A 25,697-nucleotide genomic window follows, 5' to 3' on the forward strand; every position below is an offset into this window, starting at 1 on the left:
TCTGAGCAATTTAGGAATTGTAGGAACTGGACCATCTGGAGATAATTTATAAATAACACTTGCATTTCAAATTGCCTCTGTCTTCCCAAAGAGTCCTCTGTCCTGTCAGTGGGACTTCCGCCAAGGCCCAAACTGCTAAATTGGGCCAGTAACACTGAAGTCGCTGGCGGGAGCTTCTTATCTCTGATTTGTCTAAGAATTTGGGACACTTCATTGAAACATTTGTTTTTCCTCATGTGAAATGTAGGCTAAAAGTTATTGGCTATCTTTAGGTTGGGAAAGGTTTTCAGGATTTTAATGCATGTGATTTACTCATTTGACTTTATCTACTGTTAAAAAATTAAAACTCAAATCAAATACTAAATAGAATTCAAAATATCCTGGATATATAGGAAGATTTGGGGGCATTAAAAAATGACAAAGTCCTCTGTTTCTTTTTCACTAAATCCTGTTGACATGAGAGGGAGACATTAATACTATCTTTTTTCCTTCTTTTCTTTCAGGTCAGCACAGCCTTAGCCACTGCAGTGTGTTTCTGAAGAGTCAGTCCAGCTGTGTTAAACTGTACAATGGTGCTTTATGGGGCCAAGGCAGATAGGACCGTGCAGAGTTGATCAGCCTGGGTAATGATCCCTTGTACCATATGTCTGTGGAGTTGTCATATTGGTATTCTCTCACTTCTGCTACCAGGAGCAGTTGAAGTCTCATGCCTGTTCATACCCTGGGATTGTGTTGTGTCTCAGATGTCATTATTTCTCAAGGAAAGGCAAAGTTTAAAAATGATCAAGTTCAAAGAGAGCTCTGCAACCTGTGATCTCTGGGATTCCACCCGCTCCCACTCCCCACACCCAAAATACACACATATATCCCTTCCTTGTCCCTAGCTAGGGACTCTGTATTCATACATATGCCTGCAGTTGGGCTTTGTGGACAGGAGGTCTTTACATTGCTTCTCAATCATCTACTAATGGCAAATGACAAAGTTGAGGAGCTCGTGTAGGAGAGGGTCATACTGAATGCATTGCGTGAGAAACAATAAATTTATAAAGTAGGGCTCTTCTGGAGTTGGGGTGAAAACTTTTTCATTTGAGTAGTATACTGCATAACACACAGAGATGTGTATTTCAAACCTAAAGATTATGGTATACATGTTGAGAAAACATACACCCATTTCTGAGAACACTGTTTGGCCAGGTAGTTTCATGATGGTTCTCTTCTCTTTTTCTCTCTGGGTCCCACAGAGTCATTCTTTGTGTAGCCTTCACATCTTCCTTTTGTTCCTCTAACATTTTATAGCATTGGTTTTCAAACAGATAAAGAAAGTTCTTTTGGATATGTATCAACATTTCTAGAAGGAAATGTATGTGTACTTTGAAAAAAAGGGTGTTTAATATTATAGGAGAATTTCACAACTTGGGAACCAACGTAAGTCTACTGTTCCTGTGATATAAACAAACAAAGCAGGTTTATTAATTCTCTTAGTTGTAGGGAATCTGCACAAATGAGCCTTCTAAGGGAGCACCTGATGGGGCCAGGGTCTCATCTTGCTAGGTGGGTCATGTCAAGAGTTTGTTGGGTGGTTGAGCATAGCATTTAAAAAAATTTTTTTTAATCTTTATTTTTAAGAGAGAGAGAGACAGAGCCTGAGTAGGGGAGGAACAGAGAGAGAGGGAGACACAGAATCCAAAGCAGGCTCCAGGCTCTGAGCTGTAAGCACAGAGCCCCATGTGGGGCTTGAACTCAAGAACCACGAGATCATGAGTCAGATGCTTAACTGACTGAGCCACCCAGGTGCATTTTTCTTTATAAAAGAGGAAAAGTATTTTTTTTTAAGGTTCAAAACACTTCTGGGCGAAAATAATAACAGGAAATGCCTGTATCTCTCTTGTAGGATGAACTGAGACAGGAGTGCCCCTGCTGTGATAGAAGCAGCATATTCAGGGCACATGTTATAAGTCCAGAAGAGAAAGGTAAGTGTTGTGTGTGAAAACAGCTATGGCTTCAATGATATAGGCATTGCTTTCATTACATGAATGCAATTGCCCTAAAAAATGGAAACAGAAAGAGGATTGAGGACAGTGAATCCACAATGGGGCCTCAAAATGGGGGTCCTAGGACCTTCAGAACTGACAGCCATGAGGCTGCAGTATTTTTCCTCAAGAAACATTTATGATACATGTGGGGAGGGATGGGGTAACAGAGGCTGCTTCCTAATCTCCAGTGATGGTGCCCTGGGCTGGGGGTGGGAACAGAGGCCCCACCTGAGCAAGCAAATAACAGAGGTCCTTCTTAGAACTCTTAGTAGGGAGAAGCTCTCTGTAGGTGACTTCATGGTGTCAATTCTGCAGGCCTTCTGAACCTACCCAGGCATGCTAGTCCCACAGTGTTCATGAGCAGAGGCTCTGGGGAGCAAAAAGAGTGAGTTGGATAGGAGTGGTGACACAGGAGACAGAATCATAGCAAGGCAGGTCTAACAAGTGAGTTTTGACAGTGAAAGGAGGAGAAAACCCAGTGAGCAGTGCCAAATCCAACAAAAGTCTCCATGTCCTCATAGGTGAAGATGGGAAGGGTGAGGACAACTGGACATAATTTTGGTGGAGAGCTGGAAGGACCTTGTGTTGATGAGAAGATATGACCTCCCTATCAGGCTATGGAGGGATAATAAGCAGGACCAAGGAATACCAAGAGGTAGAAAAGAAGGATAGGCACCACATGACATTAGAGGTCATGCCTGGGCCATCCTGAGGCTTTGCAAGAGAGAAGGATTTTGGAGAATTGCAGTCCAGAGAGTTCCCTTGTGGGTTTTCAGCTCCTAGATTATGGTCTTGAAAGCTGATGACAGGAGCCTAGAGATGGGGCTAAGTACATGGAATGGAGGAGAAACCACAGGGAATCCTAAGACACTGGGGACATGTTGGGCAATGAAAGATGTGACTCACTGGTAAGGAGGTCCAACAAGAAGCATGATCTCCAAAAATTTAGGGTATTGCTAAGGTGGCACAGGGCAATTAGTCCTCTCCATTTTAAGGAAAACTGAGCCATAAATTAGAAATGCAAATAAATATTTTAGAAACCTCTTCCCACTTCCCTTCAATATTGATATTTAATGCAAGGATTGCTCTGACCTCAACTAGACTGTCTACAGACCAAACCAGGCTGTCCCCAGAACTCTGATTCCTTACCAGCAGCCTGGATATGTTATCTAAAAGAGCAACCAGGAAAGAAGGACCCATGAAAATCTAGGCAGGAAGCACCTTCTTCAATTTTCTAAAATACAAGATAAAAAGTGACAACAGCCCAGGGAGATGATGTGACAGTAGAAGGAGCAGGAAGAAACAATAATCTCTGGCACAATTCTGGCCACAATGCTAACCAGAATTTTGAGAGAGTCTGGGACAAATGAAGAAGAGAAGCTGGATCACAAATAGTATTTTATTGGGAATCACAATAAATAGGATCTTCCTAAACTCTTACTAACCTAGCTTGGGACATTTGGAAAATAATTTAATGTCTCGAGACTTGATTTCTTCCTGCATGTGAGAGTTGAAACAGGTGGTCCTTCAGGTCCCCTCTAATCCTGGTATTCTATAAATCTGGGGTTCTGGGTAGTTTACAGACTAGAACACTCTCCCAGATTTTCCAGAGCGAATACTGTACCTCTGATAGGGCTTCAGCCAATTTTGTGATTTTTCCTATTATCCCAGAGAATATCTCCACCTAGAAAATGCTGGGGATGGATCCTTTATACTAGTAAAGAGATTACACCAATTAGTGCTAAGTTTCCCCATAGCCCTGAGTTTACCATGCATTTTACTCTCAGTATGGTCCAAGCCATTCCTACCTCATTCATTTACCAAGAGATACATTTAGTTGGAATGTGGTACTGTTGCAAAGCCAGATGAGCCTACCAGTCATTAAGGAGACCTAAACCCATATACCAACCCCAGTATCTCAAAGAAAGACTGTTGAGTTTTGCTTGGCTTTTCAGTCCAGCAATCAGGTAAAATGTGCTGGGTAGACTTTAACTATTATATGACCCTTATAAGTATAGTGCTTTTACTTTGGAGCCCAGGGGAAATGTCACAGGTGCTCCAGCCTGAGCTCTGGGCCACCTGGACCTCCCCTAAGTCATGCCTGGACTCCTGTTCCAAAGCAGAACTGTTTTTACTCTATTCCCAGCAGTGGACTCTGTACCAGGACTTTTGGGGTGCATGTTATCTCCACTGGGAACCCAGTATTTGTTCATTCATGCTCTCTTGGAATACTTACTGTGATGAAGGCACGTTGTGGGTACAATGAAAATTACTCTTTTGGTGTTCCTATAACATTTGTTTATTTGATCCTCTAACTCAGGAGTCAGCAAACCACAGCTCCTGCCCCACATCCAGCCCTCTGCTTGTTTAGAATAGTTTTTACATTCACGAAGTTGAAAAATAAAATATAATATTTGTTAAATGTGAACCTTTTACTCAATCCAGACTTTATTGTCTATAAATAAAGCTATAGTAGAGCAAAGCTATGTTAGGCAGAATCTAAAATGACCCCCAGTGACAATCCCTCTTGCATAATATTCTCCCCTTGATTGTGGGCAAAACCTGTGAACATAATGAGGTTTCACTGCTGTGATTATGTTACATTATACGGTAGAAGGGATTATTGCAGGTGTAATTAAGGTTACTAATCAATTGACTTTGGCTAGTCAATGGGAAAGTTACTCAGGTGGGTCTAAGGTAATCATATGAGCCCTTTAAAAGTAAAGGGTTCTCCCTGGCTGGGAGAAGAAGAGGAAGTTAGAGAGATGTCCTTCCCCTGGCTTGGAAGAGAACAAACATTCATATTATGAATGGCCTATGAGAGACCTGAGAGAGGCCTCTAAGAACTGAGAATGGCTCTCACTGACATGCAGCAAGGAGGCTGGTGTATCGATCCTACAACCCCAAAGAGCTGGATTCTTCCAAACCCTGAGTAAGTTTGGAAGCAAATTCTTACCCAGAGCCTGTAGATGAGAGCTCTTCTGGCCAGCACCTTCTTGTCAGGCTTGTCAGACCCTAAGTAGAGTATTCTAGGCCAATTAGACTTCTGACCTATAGAACTAGAATTAGTAAATAAGTGTTGTTTTAAGACACTAAATTTGTGGTCATTTGCTATGCAGTGATAAAATAATAATAAAAGAACTATGCTTATTCATGTGCATATCATTTCTGACTGCGTTTGCACTATATTAGCAGAGTTTAGCTGCAACAGAAACCACATGGCCCACAAAACCTGAGATATTTACTAATCTGACCCTGAGAAAGTATATCAACCTGTGTTATAATAAAAAAATGTAATCTCACGTGAGATGTATTTGGTCAGTTTTTTGTCTGACCCAAGGCTTTCAAGAAATAGGGCTTACATTTGGAACCACTCAGCAAACATTCCTTTCATTCAACTAAATTAGGCCAAAAAACTAGTAGACACCAGGCTGTCCTGCAGACCCCCTCTCCATTCCAGTTCTTACAAGGTTGGGGAAGGAGACAGAATGTCCATGTATTTAGAGAGAAAAAAAAATTAGACGAAGGTGTTCTATATTGGAGGTTGTCATTTTCTACATTATGAGTTTCTGTAATGGTTGAATTTATGTAATAAATTTTTATTAAATTAGTAATAATTATAATATTATTTTTAAAGGCTACACTGTGCTTCACTTTGTTCTTTCTTGAGGCAGTGGCCTGGAGAAGATAATGTATGAAAACTCTTGCTTTGTGACTAGAATTCATTCCACCGCTTCTTGATTTTTCTTCTCTTCATGATGTCCCTTTGACCTTAACAGTGGAATAAGTCAAGATAATCCAATTTTTCATTCACTAATATTGGTGATCTAGGAGAGTAATTTTCAACCATTTTAGAATTTGTATCTTCTAACACACACACACACACACACACACACACACACACACACACACAATGAAAAGATTTGTCATTGTATGTATTTAGCTTTGAATGAGTTAAAACTCATGTGATTCTGAGGATGGGGAGAAGCTGAAGAGGATGTATTCGTGTCCTAGGGTTGCTGTTACAAATTACCACAAACTAGGAGGCTTAAAAACAGAAATTTATTCTTACAGTTTTGTAGGCCAGACACCTAAAATCAAGGCAGCACTGATTCTTCTACAGGAAGTCTCTCAGGGAAGGTTCTAAGGTTCTTCTAAGCAGTTTCTAAAGGAGAATCCATTCCATGCCTTTATCCTAGCTTCTGGTGGCTGCTGGAAACTCTGAATTCCCTTGGCTTTTAGCTGAGTAACTCCAGTTTCTGCCTCTGTCTTCACATGGCCTTCCCCTCTGTTTGTCTGTGTCTCAGATCTCTCTCTGCCTTTATCTTATGAGGACACCTGTCACTGGATTTAGGCCTACCCTAAATCTGGGATGATCTCATCTTGAGATCCTTAACTTAATTACATCTGCAAAGACCCATTTATTTGCCAAGAAGGTCACAGCTGTGGCTATGAGGGTTAGGACTTGGACATTTTTTTTTTTTTGAAAGCCACAATTCAACCCACTCTAGAGGTATTTAACATGTTCTCAGAGCTTATAGGGAAGACTCTCAATCTCATAAATAGCAATTGAAATCAACAAAGATGTCCTATATGGTAGTGAAAGTTATTTTTTCCCTCATAGAACTTTATGGATACTCAGCGTTTCCCTCCGTTATCCTGTGATTATAGGTTGGACAATTCCTCAGTGACGAGGCATATGAGAGATGGCAAGCCTTCATAGTATCTTATGTGGGTACCCCTTTTTGTCTTTACCTTTTTACCCATCTGGACAAAACCAAAGAATCATGCAACATTAGAAGTGTCAAAAGTCAGAGTAGTTATCCTCAAGTGTTAGATCCAGGATAGAACCCTGTGGAGCCTTTCTGTAAGTGGAAAATTGTTGGTGTTCTCTAGCAGAAGAGGATGGTTCTCTTTGGGAATGAGTCCATGCCCCTTATTGTCCATTTGGCCTTGGGAAAATCTGATGCTGTGATCTGGTTTCTCTCTCTGTAAAGAAGGTATAACAATGCCTTGCTACCTTACCACGGTGTTGTGTGAATTTGCTGACACCCATAAAGCTCCCTGAAAATGAAGAGGCTTACATAAGTCCCTGGTATTATTCGCACAGCAAATGTTTTCCCCTGAGAATAAAGTCATAAATGGTACCATTGTGCAGCCGGTGGAACATGTTCAAAAGTTTCCGTTCACAACTAGTAGATCAAGTTGTGGGTGGCTGTATGGACTTTCTGTGCTCATGCCAAGCTGCATCCAAAACAGTCTGCACAATGGGCTATCCTGGAATGAAAAGCTGTACTGTAAGAGATGGCAGATCATGGCATCGCATCACATGGGACAGTCCTATGTAGCCAGTGACTTCATATGCACCTTTTCTTTCTTGCACCTCTTCCAGCAGAAAGAAGTAATAGCAGAGACAGTGGCGACATGGCTGTCTAACATGGCAGCAATTGAAAGTCAATTCTCTTCTACCACATTGACAAACTTTACAAGGCTAAGGATGTATGACTGTGAAGGATTATAATTATAACCTACCTTTCTTTCTTTCTTTCTTTCTTTCTTTCTTTCTTTCTTTCTTTCTTTCTTTCTATCTTTCTTTCTTTCTTTCTTCTCTCTCTTAATTTTGGGGCCAGTAAAGTCATGGTACAAATGAGATTAAGTGTTCAGGTTAAGAACCTATTCTCTTTAAATACAGTTCATTTTAGTGGGCATATGTGGGAACAGTCTGGACAGAATGCCACTGGCTGACATAGGAGATAGGAGAGGATCTTCTTTCTACCATTATGAGCCCTGGAAATACTCTGAGACATGATACAGGAAAATGCCTTCCCTCTTTTAACAAGGTTTGGGATTCTCTGTGCTCAGATGTCACACCTGAGAAAATGACAGATACTTTAATTAATGAGAGGAAGATTAGCTACTGAAGATATTATGATTATTTTTTAAAGGAAGTCATGTTTAATTAGAGATATTTGGGGATTATACTAATAGACTTACTTGTATCAAGGTTACTCCCCTGAATGGAGAATATTCTCACATGAAAAAGCAAAGGAGGAATCACAGAATAATGGAATTTTTGAGCTGTGAGTAACCTACCTTGATATTAAACTATTTGATAACTTTTCAAATGCCTTGGACAAACTGACATTTTTTCCCTTTCTTTTCAAAGGCAACCATGGGCAAAAAATCTTGATGTTAATGGAATTAGGTCAATAAAAGTAAAATCTTTTTATTTTAATGCAGAGGCTGTGGAGGAGTACTGTGCATGGGTACATGGGATTCCCTTGAGCCCCTCACTCCCATACTCCAGACACATTCTGTTTTCAGATAATCTTTGATTCATTCATTCAGTGCCCGTTTGTTGAACACCCACCATGTATTCACCAGTGCTGGAAGTACAAAAAAATAATAGGCATGTTCACTGTCTTCATGGAGCCCCTAACTCAGTAACGAACAAAGTGACAAGTATTGTGATGGAATAACTGGAAGAACTGAAAGGAATTTCATCATTATGTCTTGCTTCAGGCCTTAATATTCAAGGTCTTGGCACCTTCTATTGACTTGACTTTTCTCCCTTGAATTCCTTTTGCCATACATATCATGAGAACCATGGCCCATATAGCGTCACATGGTTCTCTTCTAGTTTAAGGGAGCTTCAGTCACCTCCTGGAGGATGTGGAGCAGCACAGGTGCAGTGGTCAGGGGAAGGCTCTTGTTTCCAGGGAAACCACACAGCCAGCCTGGAGGACGTTGCATGAATATTTCTATGTGACTAGACCCATCTTAGACACTTGAACTGTTGCCAGAGTTTCTTCATCAGTGTGCAGTCTGGAGACCCAGAGGCTGGGTAGTGCTGATCATTGTGACCAAGTTCAGAGGTTCTGAAGGAGCTATATGCCTGAACAAGGCCAAGCATGCTTATGAGCCTGAGAGACATAATAATTTCAGCACTGTGATATGCTGGCTTTTTGGTAGCTTCAAGGAAGCAGACACTAATATCTCTGATAAACTCCCTGGACCTCTGACCACAGACTGCTTTCCCCTTTCATGTTAGTCCAGTGACCAGGGGCCAGGCCATCTGGGGAAAAGAAGGGATGAGATGGAGAGATGATTCAAGGAGAAGGCAGTACATTCTCCACTCTGTTCCTAAGGCTTGGGGTATTCCTTCGGCAGTTTCACAGCATATTAGTTACTTATTCTATATCCAGTCCTCCACTTCTTTCAAGGTTTCTTAAGGGAAGCAATATGCCTAGTTATTGCTTTGTTTTCCTACCCTGTCTCACTGCTGACAGAAGCTTATGACATAACCTGAGCCATTGAGATATAAGCTGAAGTCAGGTTGGGACTTTTGAAAAAAGTTTTGTTTTCTTGCTAAAAAGGGACCCATGTATGTGGCACCATTCTTCCTGTCCCCTCTTCGTTCTTCCTTGGACATGGACATGATGTCAGGAGAGCAACAGCCATTTTGTAGCCAAGAGGCAGTAAAGATGAAGACAAAGCAAAGATTCTAGGCAAAGTGGAATAGGAAGATCCATGTATGAATGTATATATTTTTTAATTTTAATTCCAGTTGGTTAACAGAGAATTATATTAGTTCCAGACGTACAATATAGTGATTCAACAATTCCACATATCACCCTGTCCTAACTATGAGAAGTACATTCCTTAATATCCATCATCTATTTTACCCATTCCACAACCCACCTCCCCTCTGGTAATGATCAGTTTGTTCTCTATAGTTAAGAGTCTGTTTCTTGATTTGTCTCTCTCTCTCTTTTATTCCCTTTGCTCATTTGTTTTGTTTCTTAAATTCCACATGTGAGTGAAATCATATGGTATTTGTCTTTCTCTGACTGCCTTATTTCACTTAGCATTGTTCTAACTCCATCCATGTTGTTGCAAATGGCAAGATTTCATTTTTTCTTTTGTGGCTGAATAATAATCCATTATGTATATATATCACATCTTCTTTATCCATTTATCTATAGATGGACACTTGGGCTGCTTTTTTGTCTTAGCTATTGTAGATAATGTTGTTATAAACATCAGAGTGCATGAAATAGTGATTTTGTATTCCTTGGGTAAATACCCATTAGTTAAATTGCTGGATCATTGGGTAGTTCTGTTTTTAACTTTTTAAGGAATCTCTATACTATTTTCCACATTAGCTGCACCAGTTTGTATTCCCGCCAACAGTGCATGAGGGTTTCTTTTTCTCCACATCCTCACCAACACCTGTTATTTCTTGTGTTCTTGACTTTGGCCATTCTGAAAAGTATGAGGTGATATCTCACTGTAGTTTTGATTTGAATTCCCCTGACAATGAGTGATGTTGAGTACCTTTTTATTATGTCTGTTGGCCATCTGGATTATTTGTTTTTTAGGTGTTGAGTTGTATCAGTTCTTTGTATGTTTATCTCTTTTGGATACTAACCTTTTATTGGATATGTGCTTTGCAAATATCTTCTCCCATTCCATATATTGCCTTTTAGTTTTATTGATTGTTTGCTGTGCAGAGGCTTTTTATTTTGATGTAGTCCCAATAGTTTATTTTTAATTTTGTTTTTCTTGCCTTAGGACCCTATCTAGAAAAAAGTTGCTATCACCCATGTCAGAGAAGTTACTGCCTGTGTTGCCCGTTTTCTCCTCTAGGATTTTTATGGTTTCATGTCTCACATTTAGGTCTTTTTTTTTTTTTATTTTTTTTAATGTTTATTTATTTTTGAGAGAGAGACAGAGTGTGAGCGGGGGAGGAGCAGAGAGAGAGGGAGACACAGAATTGGAAGCAGGGTCCAGGCTCTGAGCTGTCAGCACAGAGCCTGACATGGGGCTCGAACTCACAGACCACGAGATCATGACCTGAGCCGAAGTCGGATGCTCAACTGACTGAGCCACCCAGGCGCCCCTCACATTTAGGTCTTTAATCCATTTTGATTTTATTTTAGCCTGCGGTCTAAGAAAGTAGTCCAGTTTCATTCATTTGCATGTAGCTGTCCAGTTTTCACAATACCATTTGTTTAAGAGACTACCTTTTCCCCACTAGGTATTCTTTCCCACTTTGTCAAAGATTAATTGACCATATAGTTGTGGGTTCCTTTCTGGGTTTTCTGTTCTATTCCAATGGTCTATGTGTCTGTTTTTGTGCCAGTACCATACTGTTTTGATTATGAAAGCTTTATATTTTTTTGTTTTTGTTTTTTGTTTTGTTTTTGTTTTTTAGAGAGAGAGGGCACACAAGCAAGTGGGGAAGCGGGGAAGATGGTGAGAGAGAGAATCTTAAGCCAACTCCATGCTTAGTTTGAAGCTTGACACAGGGCTCTATCCCAAAACCCTAGGATCACAATCTGAGCTGAAGCCAAGAGTCAGATGCTCAACTTAGTGAGCCATGCAGCCTCCCCTGATTATGACAGCTTTGTTATAGAACTTGAAGTGATGCTTCCAGCTTTGTTTTTCCTTTTCAAGGTTGCTTTGGCTAGTTGGGGTCTTTTATGGAACCATACAAATTTTAGGATTTTTTGTTCTAGCTCTGTGAAAAATGCTGTTGGTATTTTCAAAGGGATTGCATTAAATGCATGGATGGCTTTGGGTAGTATAGACATTTCAATATGTGTTTCTCCAATCCATAAACGTGGAATGTCTTTCCATTTCCTTGTGTCATCTTCAGTTTCTTTCATCAGTGTTTTATAGTTTTCAGAGTATAGATCTTTTACCTCTTTGGTTAGGTTTCTTACTATTAAGGTAGGTATCTTATTAAGCTAGGTATCTTACTATTTTTTTGGTGTAATTGTAAATGGGATAAATTACTTAATTTCTCTTTCTGGTACTTCATTATTGGTGTATAAAAGTGCAGATTCCTGTATGTTGATTTTGTATCCTGTGACTTTACTGAATCCCTGTTATCAATTCTAGCAATTTTTTGGTGGAGTCTCTCTGATTTTCTATATATAGTATCATATCACCTGCAAATAGTGAAAGCTTTACTTCTTTCTTGCCGATTTGGATGTCTTTTATTTCTTTTTGATGTCTGATTGCTGTGGCTAAGACTTAAAGGACTATGTTGAATAAAAGTGGTGAGAGTGGACATCCCTATCTTTTTCCTGACTTTTGGAGAAAAGCTTTCAGTTTTTCCCCATTGAGGATGATGTTAGCTGTGGGTTTTTCATATAGGGACTTTATTATATTGGGTATGTTTCCCCTAAACCTATCCAGTTGAGGGTTTTTATCATGAATGGGTGTTGTACTTTGTCAAATGCTTTTTCTGTATCTATTGAAATGATCATAGGGTTCTTATCCTTTGTTTTATTGATGTGATGTATCATGTTGATTGATTTGCAAATACTGAACCACACTTACAACCCAGGAATAAATTCCACTTGATGATGATGAATGATTTTTTTAAATGTATTGTTGGATTTGGTTTGCTAGTGTTTTGTTGAGATTTTTGCATCTATGTTCATCAGAAATATTGGCCTGTAGTTCTCTTTTTTATGGTGTCTTTTTCTGGTTTTGGTAACAGGGTAATTCTGGCCTCAGAGAATGAGTTTGGAAATTTTTCTTCCTTTTTTGTTTTATGGAATGGCTTGAGAAGAATAGGTACTAACTTTTAAATGTTTGGTAGAATTCACCTGTGAAGCCATCTGCTCCTGGACTTTTGTTTTTTGGGATTTCTTTGATTGCTGATTCATTGCTGGTTATCAGTCTGTTCAAATTTTGTTTCTTCTTGTTTCAGTTTTGGTAGTTTATATGTTTCTAGGAATTTATCCATTTCTTCCAGGTTGTCCAATTTGTTCATAAATAGTTTTTCATAATATTCTCGTATAATTCTTTGTATTTCTTTGGTGTTAGTTGTTATTTCTCCTTTCTCATTTGTGGTTTTACTTGAGGATACATTCATTGAATTATTCAATTAATATTTACTGAGTGTCCACTATGTGCTAAGAACTGTTTTAGTTTGTTAGAGATATAGAAGTGAGCAAAATATACAATTTTTTTTTCTCCTTGAGGTTTGCATTTTAGTGGTGACAGGAGAGAAAGATAATATATACTGTATAATAAGTGAAAGATATAGTATGTCGCATAGTGAAAAGTACTATAGAGAAAAGAACAGCAGACATACATGTGGTGCGGCCCCAAATGCTAATGTAAGGACTTTGATATTCCTCTGAGCAAATCATTGGAGGGTTGTGCATAGAGATATGATGTGATCTGACTTAAATTTTAACAAGATCACACTGGCTCTTAGGTTGAGGATAGATTAAAAGAAAAAAGATAAAGCTAAGTCCCCTAATGGCATCTGTGAACAGCTAAGCCAACACTAGTAATCACTTGCTTCCAGAAATCTTGTTATCTGTGGAAAATAACTCATTATTTTTTCACACTACTCCTAGTCACATATTCCATCACTTACAGCCATGCTCATTTCTAACTGATATAGCTAGTTACCATCATTTGTTGAATATCTACTGTGTGCCGAGTGTTGTGTTAGTCCTGGGGAGACAAATACGAACATACATGTAGTTATTATCAAAAAGCCTTTCCAGGGACTTACAATCCAATTCTGGGGGAACCAACAGGCAAACCATTACACAGCAATACGGCAATTGCTTTAGCAAGGTTTGTGTGGAGAATGGGGTGAGCATAAGGTAGACGGGAGAGCACCTAGCCAAGTGAAGGAGGCAGGGAAGTCTTTATGAAAGCTCAGCAGGTGATTCTCAGGTGAACAATCCAGTGGAGGGCATTCCAGCCAGAGGAACTAACTGTATGTGCAATATAAAACATGGAGTGTTCAGGACCTATAAATAGATGAGTATTCTTAGGAGAGTAGAGGTGGGGAGAAGATGGTAAGAAGTAATGGGAGGTTAGGCTGGAGGTGGATGGGAATGGTGATGGAGGATTTTGTATGAGTCAAAGAAGAATATGATTTATCCTTTAGCCTACAGGGAGGCAGTGGAGCCATCACTCTGGCAGTAGGATTAACAAGTACTTGTAAGGGAGTGAGACTGGAGAAAAGACAGGAATCCAGGAAACAGCACAACCAGAGCCAAGGCAGACCTGGGATAGGGAGGAAGGAATGCAGAGCTGGTAGTTTGTATGGAGTGAGAGACAAGGAGACGATCCAGGATGACCGACACACTGCATATACCTCTGCATGAATAGCCAGATAGTATTTTTGGCATAGAGATCACACCAGAAGACACTGAACAGTCTTTTTTTTTAATGGACTATATTAAAGTATGACTGGTTTTGACATAAGCTCCTGGAGATTGTGTCTGCTTAGTTAGTACCAGGCAATTCCACTCAGCTAGTTTTGTGGAAGCTAGAGGGTAGCCCTAATACCTTGTCCAGGCTGTTTGCCTTCTTCCATGTGGCTGTGTGTTCAGTCCACCATTTGAATGTATTTTATATTCTCATCATCACTGCATGGGTAATAATACTAACAATGGCCATAGTTTGGAATTAACATATGAAAGACATGTTACATATACTCTTTTAAATTTTGTAATAGCAATGCAAAGAAAATATAATTAACTTGAGGCCTAGAGAGGTCAAATGACTGCCCTAAAGCCACATACCTGGTGAGGCAGAATGTGATTTGTACTCTGGACCACCTGACAAAGACTGCTGTTTCTGCTGTGTTGCAAGGTTACCTACCTTATTATAACCCATTGTCCACTTATGATTCAGGACTCTACATTTTGTCCACAATCGCAGAGAAGAAAAAAGAGTATGACATTTGCAAAATACTTTCATATACATTAAAGACAAATTCTTCCAAGCATGTTTTGCCTCATTTCCATGAAGGAATTTGAGTCTCTCAGGGTTCCAAAGTTTCCAAAGGACTAAAAAGTGTATAGTGACAAAACAAATTTAAGGACCAAATTACTAACTGATAAACCGTAATTTATAATACAAGACAATCCAGTTAATAAAAATCACACAGTTCCTTCACAGAGAATGGATTCAGGAAGGAATGCTTCAATTCCTTAACCACAGAGAAGAACAGAGCATTCTAGAACCTAAATGTGAGCAAGGCATAGGAATGATTATTCCAAAATCTACCCATGAGCACTTAATTCAGTGGTGGTACACCATCACTTGGTAATTAATTTTCTAAGCATCTGCTGTATTTGGAGTGCTGCTTTTGGTGCTGTGAAGATGAGAAGGATGGAGACACAAGAAGAAACAAAGTCATGGGTCTCATTTCTCTAGGTCTTTCAAGAAAAGTAAAAGATATACTTTCTTTCTGAAAGATTAAAGCAACAAAAGGTATCCCAATGACATTACTCAGGACCACAGAGTTCAATAGCTGTACCTAAGGGATCACCTGATCTAAACTTTGAAGTTCACAGATAATGAGATTAATCCCCAAAAAGTTTGTCACTTGCCTGAGGTCACAAAGATACCTGGTGTGAAAACTTCCTCTCCCATGAATCTCTTTTTTGCTGTAACTTTATTCAAAAATTGATTTTCAAGTATATAGCACATTCACCTGAAAGGGGAAAATATTTCCCTTCTATTTAATTCTGGAAAACCATAAAAACAAAGCAAAGAAATGCCAGTCTCTCATTTGGAAGGGGCCTGATCATAGTGGGTTATTACTGTGTGCCAGTAATAACTGCACTGCAGCTTTTAAAATATAATAGCAAAATATAGGAAACAACCTCAATTTCTATCATTAGAGAACTGAATACATTAGAATCTATCCACACAATGGAATATGATACAACCATTAACAAATGAAACAGATTTATGTGTAATTGATATAGACATAATTTAAGTGAGAAAATCAAGATGTAGATCAATGTTATATATTCCTTTAACCAGTTTTTTTTACATAGTCTCAAGTCGTGAATTAAGATAAATTTTTTTTTCCAGTAATGGCTATAGTAGGTATTGTCATTTGCATTGCTCCAAAACTATTAAACATTTTTTCACATTTTTAAAAGTTTATTCATTTTGAGAGAGAGAGAGAGAGATCGAGCAGGGGGAGGGGCAGAGAGAGAGGGAGAGAATCCCAAGCAGGCCCTATGCTATCAGCTCAGAACCTGACTTGGAGCTCAATCCCATAAACCACAAGACCATGACTTGAGTTGAAATCAACATTTGGGTGCTTGACTGACTGAGCAACCCAGATGTGCCTTTTTTCACATTTTAATACTTTCCCACAATTTAAATCCGTTTTACATGTAGAATAATAAACGATACTACATTGCCATTTCCCATATTCCAAGTGTGAGGACATAATTTAGTTTCCATAAAAAAAATACATTTACAAAAGACTTTGATTTAGAACTTTTGTTTAAAAAGGCAGGACATGGGGAGTCTGGGTGGTTCACTTGGTTAAGCATCTGACTCCTGATTTTGGCTCAGGTCATGATTTCATGATTAGGAGATTGAGCCCCATGTTGGGCTTTACACTGAGTGTGGAGTCTGCTTAAGGTTCTCTCTCTCCCTTTGCCCCTCCCTCTCTCTTTCTCTCAAGAGAAAGAAAGAAAGAAAGGGAAGGAAGGAAGGAAGGAAGGAAGGAAGGAAGGAAGGAAGGAAGGAAAGAAAGAAGGAGAAAAAAATAAAAAGGCAGGACATGGAGCATCCATTTGGCCCCTCTCAGCAGAAACAGTGTCTTAGAGGTGTCGTGGCTTTCTGATTTTTGTTTTTGTTTTTGCTTTTGTTTTAATTGTGGCAGAGTCAAAAACTCTTTTGAGGTCAGTTTCTTAGAGCTCAGCTTGGAATCTCTTTCATAAATCCTATTAGTGGTTCTAAGTGCTTCCTATATCCCTAAATAAATTCCTTTCTGACAAAGCTAGCTAGAGTGGATTCTGTTGACTGCAACTAGGCAGTGTTATCGGTATAAATGCTTTCAACTGAACTGTCATAGTATCCTTTACCATTATTTAATGACACCTTGGGCAGGTCTCATAGTTAAAATTAAACTTCCTGTCTAACCTTCCATTCATTTCCTTTTTACCTCTTATATCCAATTGTCTACCACATAAGGCCCACAGGCAGGGAGTGAGACATGAGCCTTCCTTTCTTACAAATACTCTCAGACTCTACCCATGGTTGCTTAAGTGTCTACTTCCCTCATTTTTTAAAAAATTTATTTAAAGAAATTTTTTTTAATGTTTATTTATTTTTGACAGAGAGAGAGACAGAGCATGAGTGGGGGAGGGTTGGAGAGAGAGAGGGAGAGACACAGAATCCAAAGCAGGCTCCATTCTCCAAGCTCCGAGCTGTCAGCACAGAGCCTGACGCGGGGCTCAAACTCACAGACTGCGAGATCATGACCTGAACTGAAGTCGGACACTCAACCGACTGAGCCACCCAGGTGCCCTGTACTTCCCTCATTTGTGAGAGAGAAGGGTTGGTAGAAATCCTGCATGAGTGAGGATGAAGGGAAGAGTATGGAGTTGTTGGGTCGTGTCCAGAAACAGCCTCCCAACATGAACACTGCATTCTTGGTAACTCTGATCTCTCATTCTCTTTCCTCCTCCATTGTTGTGTATAGAGTGAGAAGAGTGGAGTTAGGATGATGGTTGGGATAGAAGATTTAGTTTCAGCCTCTTGAAAAACCCCGAGAGGTCTCTAGAAATTCTCCTTACAACATACCCTTGGTTCTCAAGTCTGGGTCTTTTTGACCAGATATATCCTATCAGGGAAAATTTAACTCATTTTCCTAATATTTCTGGATCTAATTTTTTATGGGACAAATAGCCAGTTTTTTTTTTTTTTTAATCATAGAAACTGACCACTTAAGTCATTCATTCTCCCAGTTAAGATAGGGCCATATGGTCCAGCCAGTCCGATCCATAAGCTTTGGACTGTGAAGATGGAGTTGATGATCCTAAAAAGTAGAAATAAAGAACAAGAAACATTCTCATTATTGATGGAAGCAGCTGGGGTGATGAGAGCCAATTTCCAAAGCCAGTAGAGACTTTCAGGCAGCCTGGCATGGTCAGTGGCCTATAGTTGATGTAGTGGCATTCTCACAGGATTAGTGGGAGGTGTGACATTGGCTGAGGGCCTAGTTACTGCTTTCTCCTTTGTTTTTGCATGTTGTGACTCTGTCTTCAGTCTTCCTTTCAATTTTTATTTTCCCAGTAACCTTTCTAATATAATGCTATACATTTAATGCTATACATTTCCCCCTAAGCCCTGCCTTAGCTACATTTATAAATTTTGATATATTGTTTTTTCATTTTCTTTAAATTCTAGATACTTTCCATTTGTCCTTATGACTTCCTCTTTCACTCATGGGTTATTTAGTACATATTGTTCAATTGTCAAATATTTAGGGATCTTAAAGATATTTTTCTGTTATTGATTTCTTCTTTAATACTATTATGGACAGAGAACATCTTGGATGATTTAAATCTTTTAAAATTTTTGAGATACTGCTCTTGTTGGGCCAAGTGTCCTATAAATGTCAATTAGGTCAAGTTGGTTGATAGTGTTGTTTAGGTCATCTACATCCTTACCAATTCTCTCTCTATTTACTCTATTGGTTACTGAGAGAAAAATGCTTAAGACTTTAACTATAATTGTGGATGTGCCTTTTTCTCCTTTCAGTTTTATTAATTTTTGCTTCATGTAGTTTGAAGTTGTCTTGTTAAATGCATATACATTTAGGATTGTTACATCTTTTTTATGAACCAACCTCTTTATCAAAATGGAATGTCCATTCATCACTGGTAATAATTCTTTGTTCTTAAGTCTACTTTGATATTAATATAGGTACTTTGGCTTTCTTTTTATTAGTGTTTCTCTCCCTTCACTTTTAATTTATCTCTTTAAATTTAAAGTGGGTTTCATATAGGTAACATATAGTTGAACCTTCCTTTGTTCTTTTAACCCAAACAGACAATCTGTTGTTTAATTGGTGTGTTTAAATCGTTCACATACAATGTTATTATTGATATGATTGAATTAAAATCCACATTTTTTAATGCCTGTTTTTCGGTTTATGATTACGCTTTATCATGACTTTGAATTTTTTAAACTATAGGCCTTTATTACCTATTTAGATAGATAGATAGATAGATAGATAGATAGAGATAGGTAGATGGATAATAGAATATTTGTGCCCCACCCCCCCATTCATATTTTGAAGCTCAACCCCACAAAGTTATGGTATTTGGAGGTGAAGCCTTTGAGAGGTAATTACATTAGATGAGTCATGGGAGTGGGGCCTCCCTGGTGGAATTAGTATCCTTGTAAGAAGAGGAAGAGAGTCCGGAACTCAATCTCTTTCCATTATGTAAGGACACAGTCAGAAGATGAAAATCTGCAAGCCAGGAAGAGGGCTCTCAATAGGAATTGAATCTATCAGCACCTTAATTTTAGACTTTCCAGCCTCCAAAACTGTGAGAAATAAATATCTGCTTTTAAACCACTCAGTATAGTATTTTGTTATGGCAGTCCAAGCTAAATAGATAGATAGATTTTATTGCTGCTTTAAAGAAGTAACTGTTACCCTTATGCCCCCAATTTTCACTTCTCAGAACCTATGCTAGACAAAACATTAGCACAGTTACCCAGAAATTCATCATAACATTGTTCAAGGGCATTCATCATAGCATTCTTTGTAATAGTGAAAATTTTTTAAATAATCCACATTTCCATCTTTTAGAAATAATCAAATAAACTACTATATATCAATTCTGCAGAAGATTATGCTTCCATTAAAAAGAATGAAATCAATAAATGGGTACTGATAAGAAAAATACATTCAACTTAAGTAATAAAAACTAATTGGAGTACACTATACAGAGTATGGCACAATTTAAACAAACAGAAACTCTTACCAAACAAAATGTATCCTTTCTTATATTTGAACATACATGTGAATGTATATGATTGGAAAAATTCTAAAAGGATACAGAGTGGATGGGTGATAAGGATACACAATTGGGGAACAATGTGGGATTGGGTGAGTAGGCACAGAGAAGTTTTTCTTTATCTGTATTTTAATTTTATCAATGAGAATCTATTATGTAATTAAAAATTAATTCATTGTGATGAATGGTAACTAGGATCATAGGAAAGAAAGATACACATAAATCAGGGAATTTTTTTTCCTTTTAAGACTGATGTTTTATTCATTTCAATAAAATGGGTTAAGAGATTTGGGAGTGGGGAAGCAAAAGTTGTCTGCTGCTTTTTGTGATACAACAGCAACAACAAAAACACAGTGAGTGTCCAGGGAGTGCATGTGCCTGGGGTGTGTCCCAGTACGTTTAGTTATGCTCATTCATGCTGAGACATTACTTTTGCCCATAAAAGGAGGAATTACAACATCAAACCTGGATTATTCTCATTTCCAAACAGTCCCAAAATGTCAACACATGGCTGTCCATCTTTTGTTCTGTTCCTCTCTCACAAACACTCCCTGGAACCCATGCCAATGGTTGAAAACAGATGCAGGCAGGAACTGTTTTGACAACACTGGAAATGCCTGTGATTAGGAGGCAGGAGAGAGTAAAAGTAATTATTAATATGCTCCTAAAAGAACAGGGAGTGCACCTTTAGAAGAGATTGTTGCATGGGTCCCTACTTGTATATACTCTCATACCTGAACAAGGGCACATGCTCTCACCCAGGTTTCTCCTAAGGAACCTCTAGCTAAGTATTCCCTGCAGCATTTTCATCATGGTAAGGCAGATGTATGGAAAGTTCTTGGAGGATGGCAGAAAGGTTGGAGGATGGCAAAAGAAGGGGAAAAGTTTCCCTTCCACCATAAAGTAACCTTCACCCAGTAAAGTGGATTTGGGTATCTTTTTAAAGCCAACCGACAAGGGCTCTCTGAATTTAGCAGCAAGCCATGGGATGCAGCACTTGACAATACAATTACTAGTTCTTAATTTATAAGACAGAAAACCTTTGTTTAGTTTAGCTCATTGCACATAAAGTAAGGTTGCCCTTAAGTAACTTTAATTATGGACTCTTCTCTTTACCAAGTGGTTGTGTTTTTCCTGTAAATATCCTCAGTTGTGTGTAGTTTGAACTCTAAATGGCTCCACCTCTGTGAAAAATGAACCAGGAAAAAAACAACCCCACTGACCAGCACAGGGAAGCCGTCTGTGTCTCTAAGAGCTATATGTAGAAACAAAAGTTTCCCTGATAATTTGTATTCACAAGCTTCCACTTCATGAGTTTGAGGTTAACTATATTTATATCTGTATGGTCTTAGAAACTCTTGATGAGAAATTATGGTAAAGATTGGTCTTGGGTCTGTGGTACACCAGGGTTACCTTAGAGAAGTACAGGCATACTTTGGAGATATTGTGGGTTTTGTTCCAAACCACCACAATAAAGCGAATATCATAATAAAGTGAGTCAAATGAATTTTTTTGTTTCCCAGTGCATATATATGTTATATTTACACTAGACTATTTTTAATTAAGTGTGAAATAGCATTATGTCTTTAAAAAACAACGTACATATCTGGGGGTGCCTGGGTGGCTCAGTCAGTTAAGCGTCTGACTTTTGGTCTCAGCTCAGGTAATGATCTCATGGTTTGTGGGTTTGAGCCCCACATCAGGCTCTGCACTGACAGTGTAGAGCCTGCTCAGGGTTCTCTCTCTCTCTCTCTCTCTCTCTCTCTCTCTCTCTCTCAGTCTCTCTATATCTCTGCCCCTCTCTCGCTTGCATGCTCTCTTTCTCTCTAAATAAACTAAAAGAATGTACATATATTTTTTAAAAAATTTTATGTTTATTTTTGAGGGAGAGAGACAGAGGGTGACCAAGGGAGGGAAGAGAGAAAAGGAGACACAGAATCCAGAGTAGGTGCTAGGCTCGGAGCTATAAGAACAGAGCCTGATGTGGGGCTTGAACCCACAATCCACAAGATCATGTCCTGAGCCAGTTGGATGCTTAACTGACTGAGCCACCCAGGCACTCTAAAAAATGTACATATCTTAATTTAAAAATGCTTTATTGCCAGGATGCCTGGGTGACTCAGTCAGTTAAGCATCTGACTCTTGATTTCAGCTCATATTCTATGATCTCATGGTTCATGGGACCGAACCCCACGTTGAGCTCTGCACTGACAGTGTGGAGCCTACTTAGGATTCTCTCTCTCTGTCTCTCTGCCCCTCCCCTGCCAAGATAAAAAATAAACATTAAAAATAGTTTAAAAATTGCTTTATTGCTAAAAAATGCTAATCATCACCTGAGCTTTTAGAGAGTCATAATCTTTTTGCTGGTGGAAGGTCTTTGCTGATGGGAGGACTGATCAGGGAGATGGCTGCTGAAGTTGGGGGTGGCTGTGGCAATTTCTTAAAATAAGACAACAGTGAAGTTTGCTGCATCAATGGATTCTTGTTTTCACAAATGATTTCTCTGTAGCATGTGATGCTGTTTGTTAGCATTTTACCCATAGGAGAACTTATTGCAAAATTGGAGTCAGTCCTCTAAAATGCTGCCACTGCTCCATCAACTGAGTTGATGTAATATTCTAAATCCTTTGTTGTCATTTCAACAATCTTCAAGGCATCTTCACCACGAGATGATTCCAGCTTAGGAAACCACTTTCTTGGATTTATCCATAGGAAACAACTTTTCCATTCAAGTTTTATCATGAGATTGCAGCAATTGGGTCACATCTTGAGGTTCTGCTTCCAATTCTAGTTCTCTTGGTATTTCTTAGCACGTCTGCAATTACTTCTTCCACTGAAGTTCTGAACCCCTCAGTGTCATCCATGATGGCTGGAATCAACCTCTTCCCACAAATCAAAAATGTTCCTTAATGGCATCTGGAATGGTGAATCCTTTCCAGAGGTGTTTAATTTACACTGCCCAGATCCATCAGAAGAATCACTATTTATGGCAGCTATAGCCTATGAAATGTATTTCTTTAATAAGAAGACTTGAAAGTAGAAATTATCCCTTGATCTGAGAGTTACAGAATAATTGTTATGTGAGCAGGCATGGAAACAATATTCGTCTGATTGTGCATCTCCATCAGGGCTCTCAGGTAACCAGGTGCGTTGAGCAATAATATTTTGAAAGGGATCTTTTGCCTAAATGTCCATCAACTGATGAATGGATAAAGAAATTCTGGTTTATATACACAATGGAGTACTACGTGGCAATGAGAAAGAATGAAATATGGCCCTTTGTAGCAACATGGATGGAACTGGAGAGTGTTATGCTAAGTGAAATAAGCCATACAGAGAAAGACAGATACCATATGTTTTCACTCTTATGTGGATCCTGAGGAACTTAACAGAAACCCATGGGGGAGGGGAAGGAAAAAAAAAAAGGAGGTTAGAGTGGGAGAGAGCCAAAGCATAAGAGACTCTTAAAAACTGAGAACAAAATGAGGGTTGATGGGGGGTGGGAGGGAGGAGAGGGTGGGTGATGGGTATTGAGGAGGGCACCTTTTGGGATGAGCACTGGGTGTTGTATGGAAACCAATTTGACAATAAACTTCATATATTGAAAAGGGGGGGATCTTTTTTTTCTGAGCAGCAGGTCTCCACAGTGGGCTTAAAATATTCAGTCGACCATGTTGTAAAGAGATATGTTATCATCCAGGCTTTGTTGTTCCACTTATAGAGCACAGACAGAGTAGTCTTAGCATAATTCTTAAGGGCATTAAGATTTTCAGAATGATAGATGAGCATTGGTTTTAACTTAAAGTCACCAGCTGCATTATCCCTTAAGAAAAAAGAGTCAGCCTGTGCTTTCAAGCCTTGAAGCCAGGCATTGTCCTCTCTTCTGTAGGCATGAAAGCTCTAGATGCTCTAGATGGTATCTTCTTCTAATAGAAGGCTGTTTCATCTACATTGGAAATATGTTGTTCAGTGTAGCCACTTTCATGATTTATCTTAGTTAGATCTTCCAGAGAACTTGCTGCAGCTTCTAGATGAGCGCTTGCTGCTTCGCCTTGCATGTTTATGTTGTGGAGATGGCTTCTTTATTTAAACCTCATGAACCAACCTCTACTAGGTTCAACTTTTTCCTCTGTAGCTTACTCATCTCTCTTAACCTTCATAGAATTGTGAAGAGTTGGGGCCTTGCTCTGGGTTAGGCTTTGGTTTAAGGGAATGTTGTGGCTGGTTTGATTTTCTATCCAGACCACTACAACTTTATTCATGTCAGCAATAGGGCTGTGTTGCTTTCTTCTCATTCATGTATCTACTGGAATAGTGCGTTTAATTTTCTTTGTGAACTCTTAGCATTCACACTTTGGTTAACTGGAGCAAGAGGCCTAGCTTTCAGCGTCTCTTGGCTTTCATCATGCCTTCCTCACTAAGCATAATCATTTCTAGCTTTTGACTTAAAGTGAGAGACATATAACTCTTCATGTGACTTGAAGACTTAGAGGCCATTGTAGGGTTGTTAATTGGCCTAATTTCAGTATTGTTGTGTTACAGGAAATAGGGAATTTCTGAGAAGAGGGAGAGAGATGTGGGAATGGCTGGTAAGTGGAGCAGTCAGAACATACTTAACATTTATTTATTAAGTTTGCCAACTTATATGGTCATAGTTTGTGGCACTGCACAATTAGAATAGTAACATCAAAGGTCAGTGATCAAAGACACCATAGCAAATGTAATGCTAATGAAAAAGTTTGAAATGTGAGAATTACCCAAATGTGATACAGATACACAAAGTAAGCAAATGCTCTTGAAAAAAATGGTGCCAATAGACTTTTTCAATGCAAGATAGCCATAAGCCTTCCATTTATAAAAAAAAAAAAACACACACACACACAATTACCTGTAAAAGGTACTAAAATGAAGCCCAATAAAACAAAGTATGCCTGCAAAGTCCTGCTGAAGATGAGCTCACACTCTAAAATTACAAATTGTCAGGCAACAGTCCTCCAAGAGATAGAATTAGGCACAAAACATGCAACAGGATTAGAACCTAGGAACTAAAATAACTTAAAAATTTAATTAACAACTTATTAACATGAATCATTTTGTGATTAAGGACATACAAAGAAAAAAACCCCAGCTATAATAAAAGAAATGACACTTAAAATGAGAAAGAGTGAGCATGATGGAGAAGATAAAACTAGATCCCTGCCTCACTCTGTATACAAGATAAATTCCAGATATATTAGGATTTAAGTGTGAAAAGCAAACTTTAAAACTTTTGGAAGAAAACATAGAATATTATGACATTGGAATATGAGAAGTTTTCTTGTACAGGACACATAAATCAGAAACCATAGAGGAAAGTTGGATAAATTTGAGCTTTATTAAAATGAAAAACTTCTTTGGGAAAAAGGATATCATAAAGAAGAAACAAATAGTCTGAGGAAGATATTTGCACCCTATATAAAAAGGAATCCCATAACTTAATAAGAAAATGATAGTCAATCCAGTTGAAAAAGATATTAACGGTTCACATAAGAGGCAATATAAATGGTTGATAAATGTATGAAAAGATGCTCCAGTTCACAAGTAATGAGGAAGTTGCAAATAACAACAAAAGTTGGCAAGGATGTGAGGAGACAGGAACACTTATGCGTGTAGGGGCATATGTTGGAACCACCATTATGGAGAGAAATTTGGCTGGATCTAATAAAAATGAAGATGTACATACCATCTCTCTCACCTGTCCACAGAAGGCAGGTAGTTGGTGAATACCAAATGACCAACTGACTTAATCTAAGAAATAAAAAAAAAAAAAAGATATTTTCATTGATACAAGTGG

General features: G+C 38.7%; 1 long non-coding RNA gene across 1 annotated transcript; it reads left to right on the forward strand.

The window, feature by feature from the left end:
• Positions 1-505: 505 nt before the first annotated feature.
• On the forward strand, positions 506-25,268 carry LOC144615685 (uncharacterized). Its single transcript, XR_013554130.1, has 3 exons — positions 506-623; positions 1,892-1,970; positions 24,407-25,268. It is a non-coding gene; the product is annotated as an uncharacterized LOC144615685 (long non-coding RNA).
• Positions 25,269-25,697: the final 429 nt, after the last annotated feature.

Source organism: Panthera onca, chromosome A1 (genome assembly GCF_046562875.1).
Source record: "Panthera onca isolate mPanOnc1 chromosome A1, mPanOnc1 haplotype 2, whole genome shotgun sequence".
Taxonomy (NCBI): Eukaryota; Metazoa; Chordata; class Mammalia; order Carnivora; family Felidae; genus Panthera; species Panthera onca.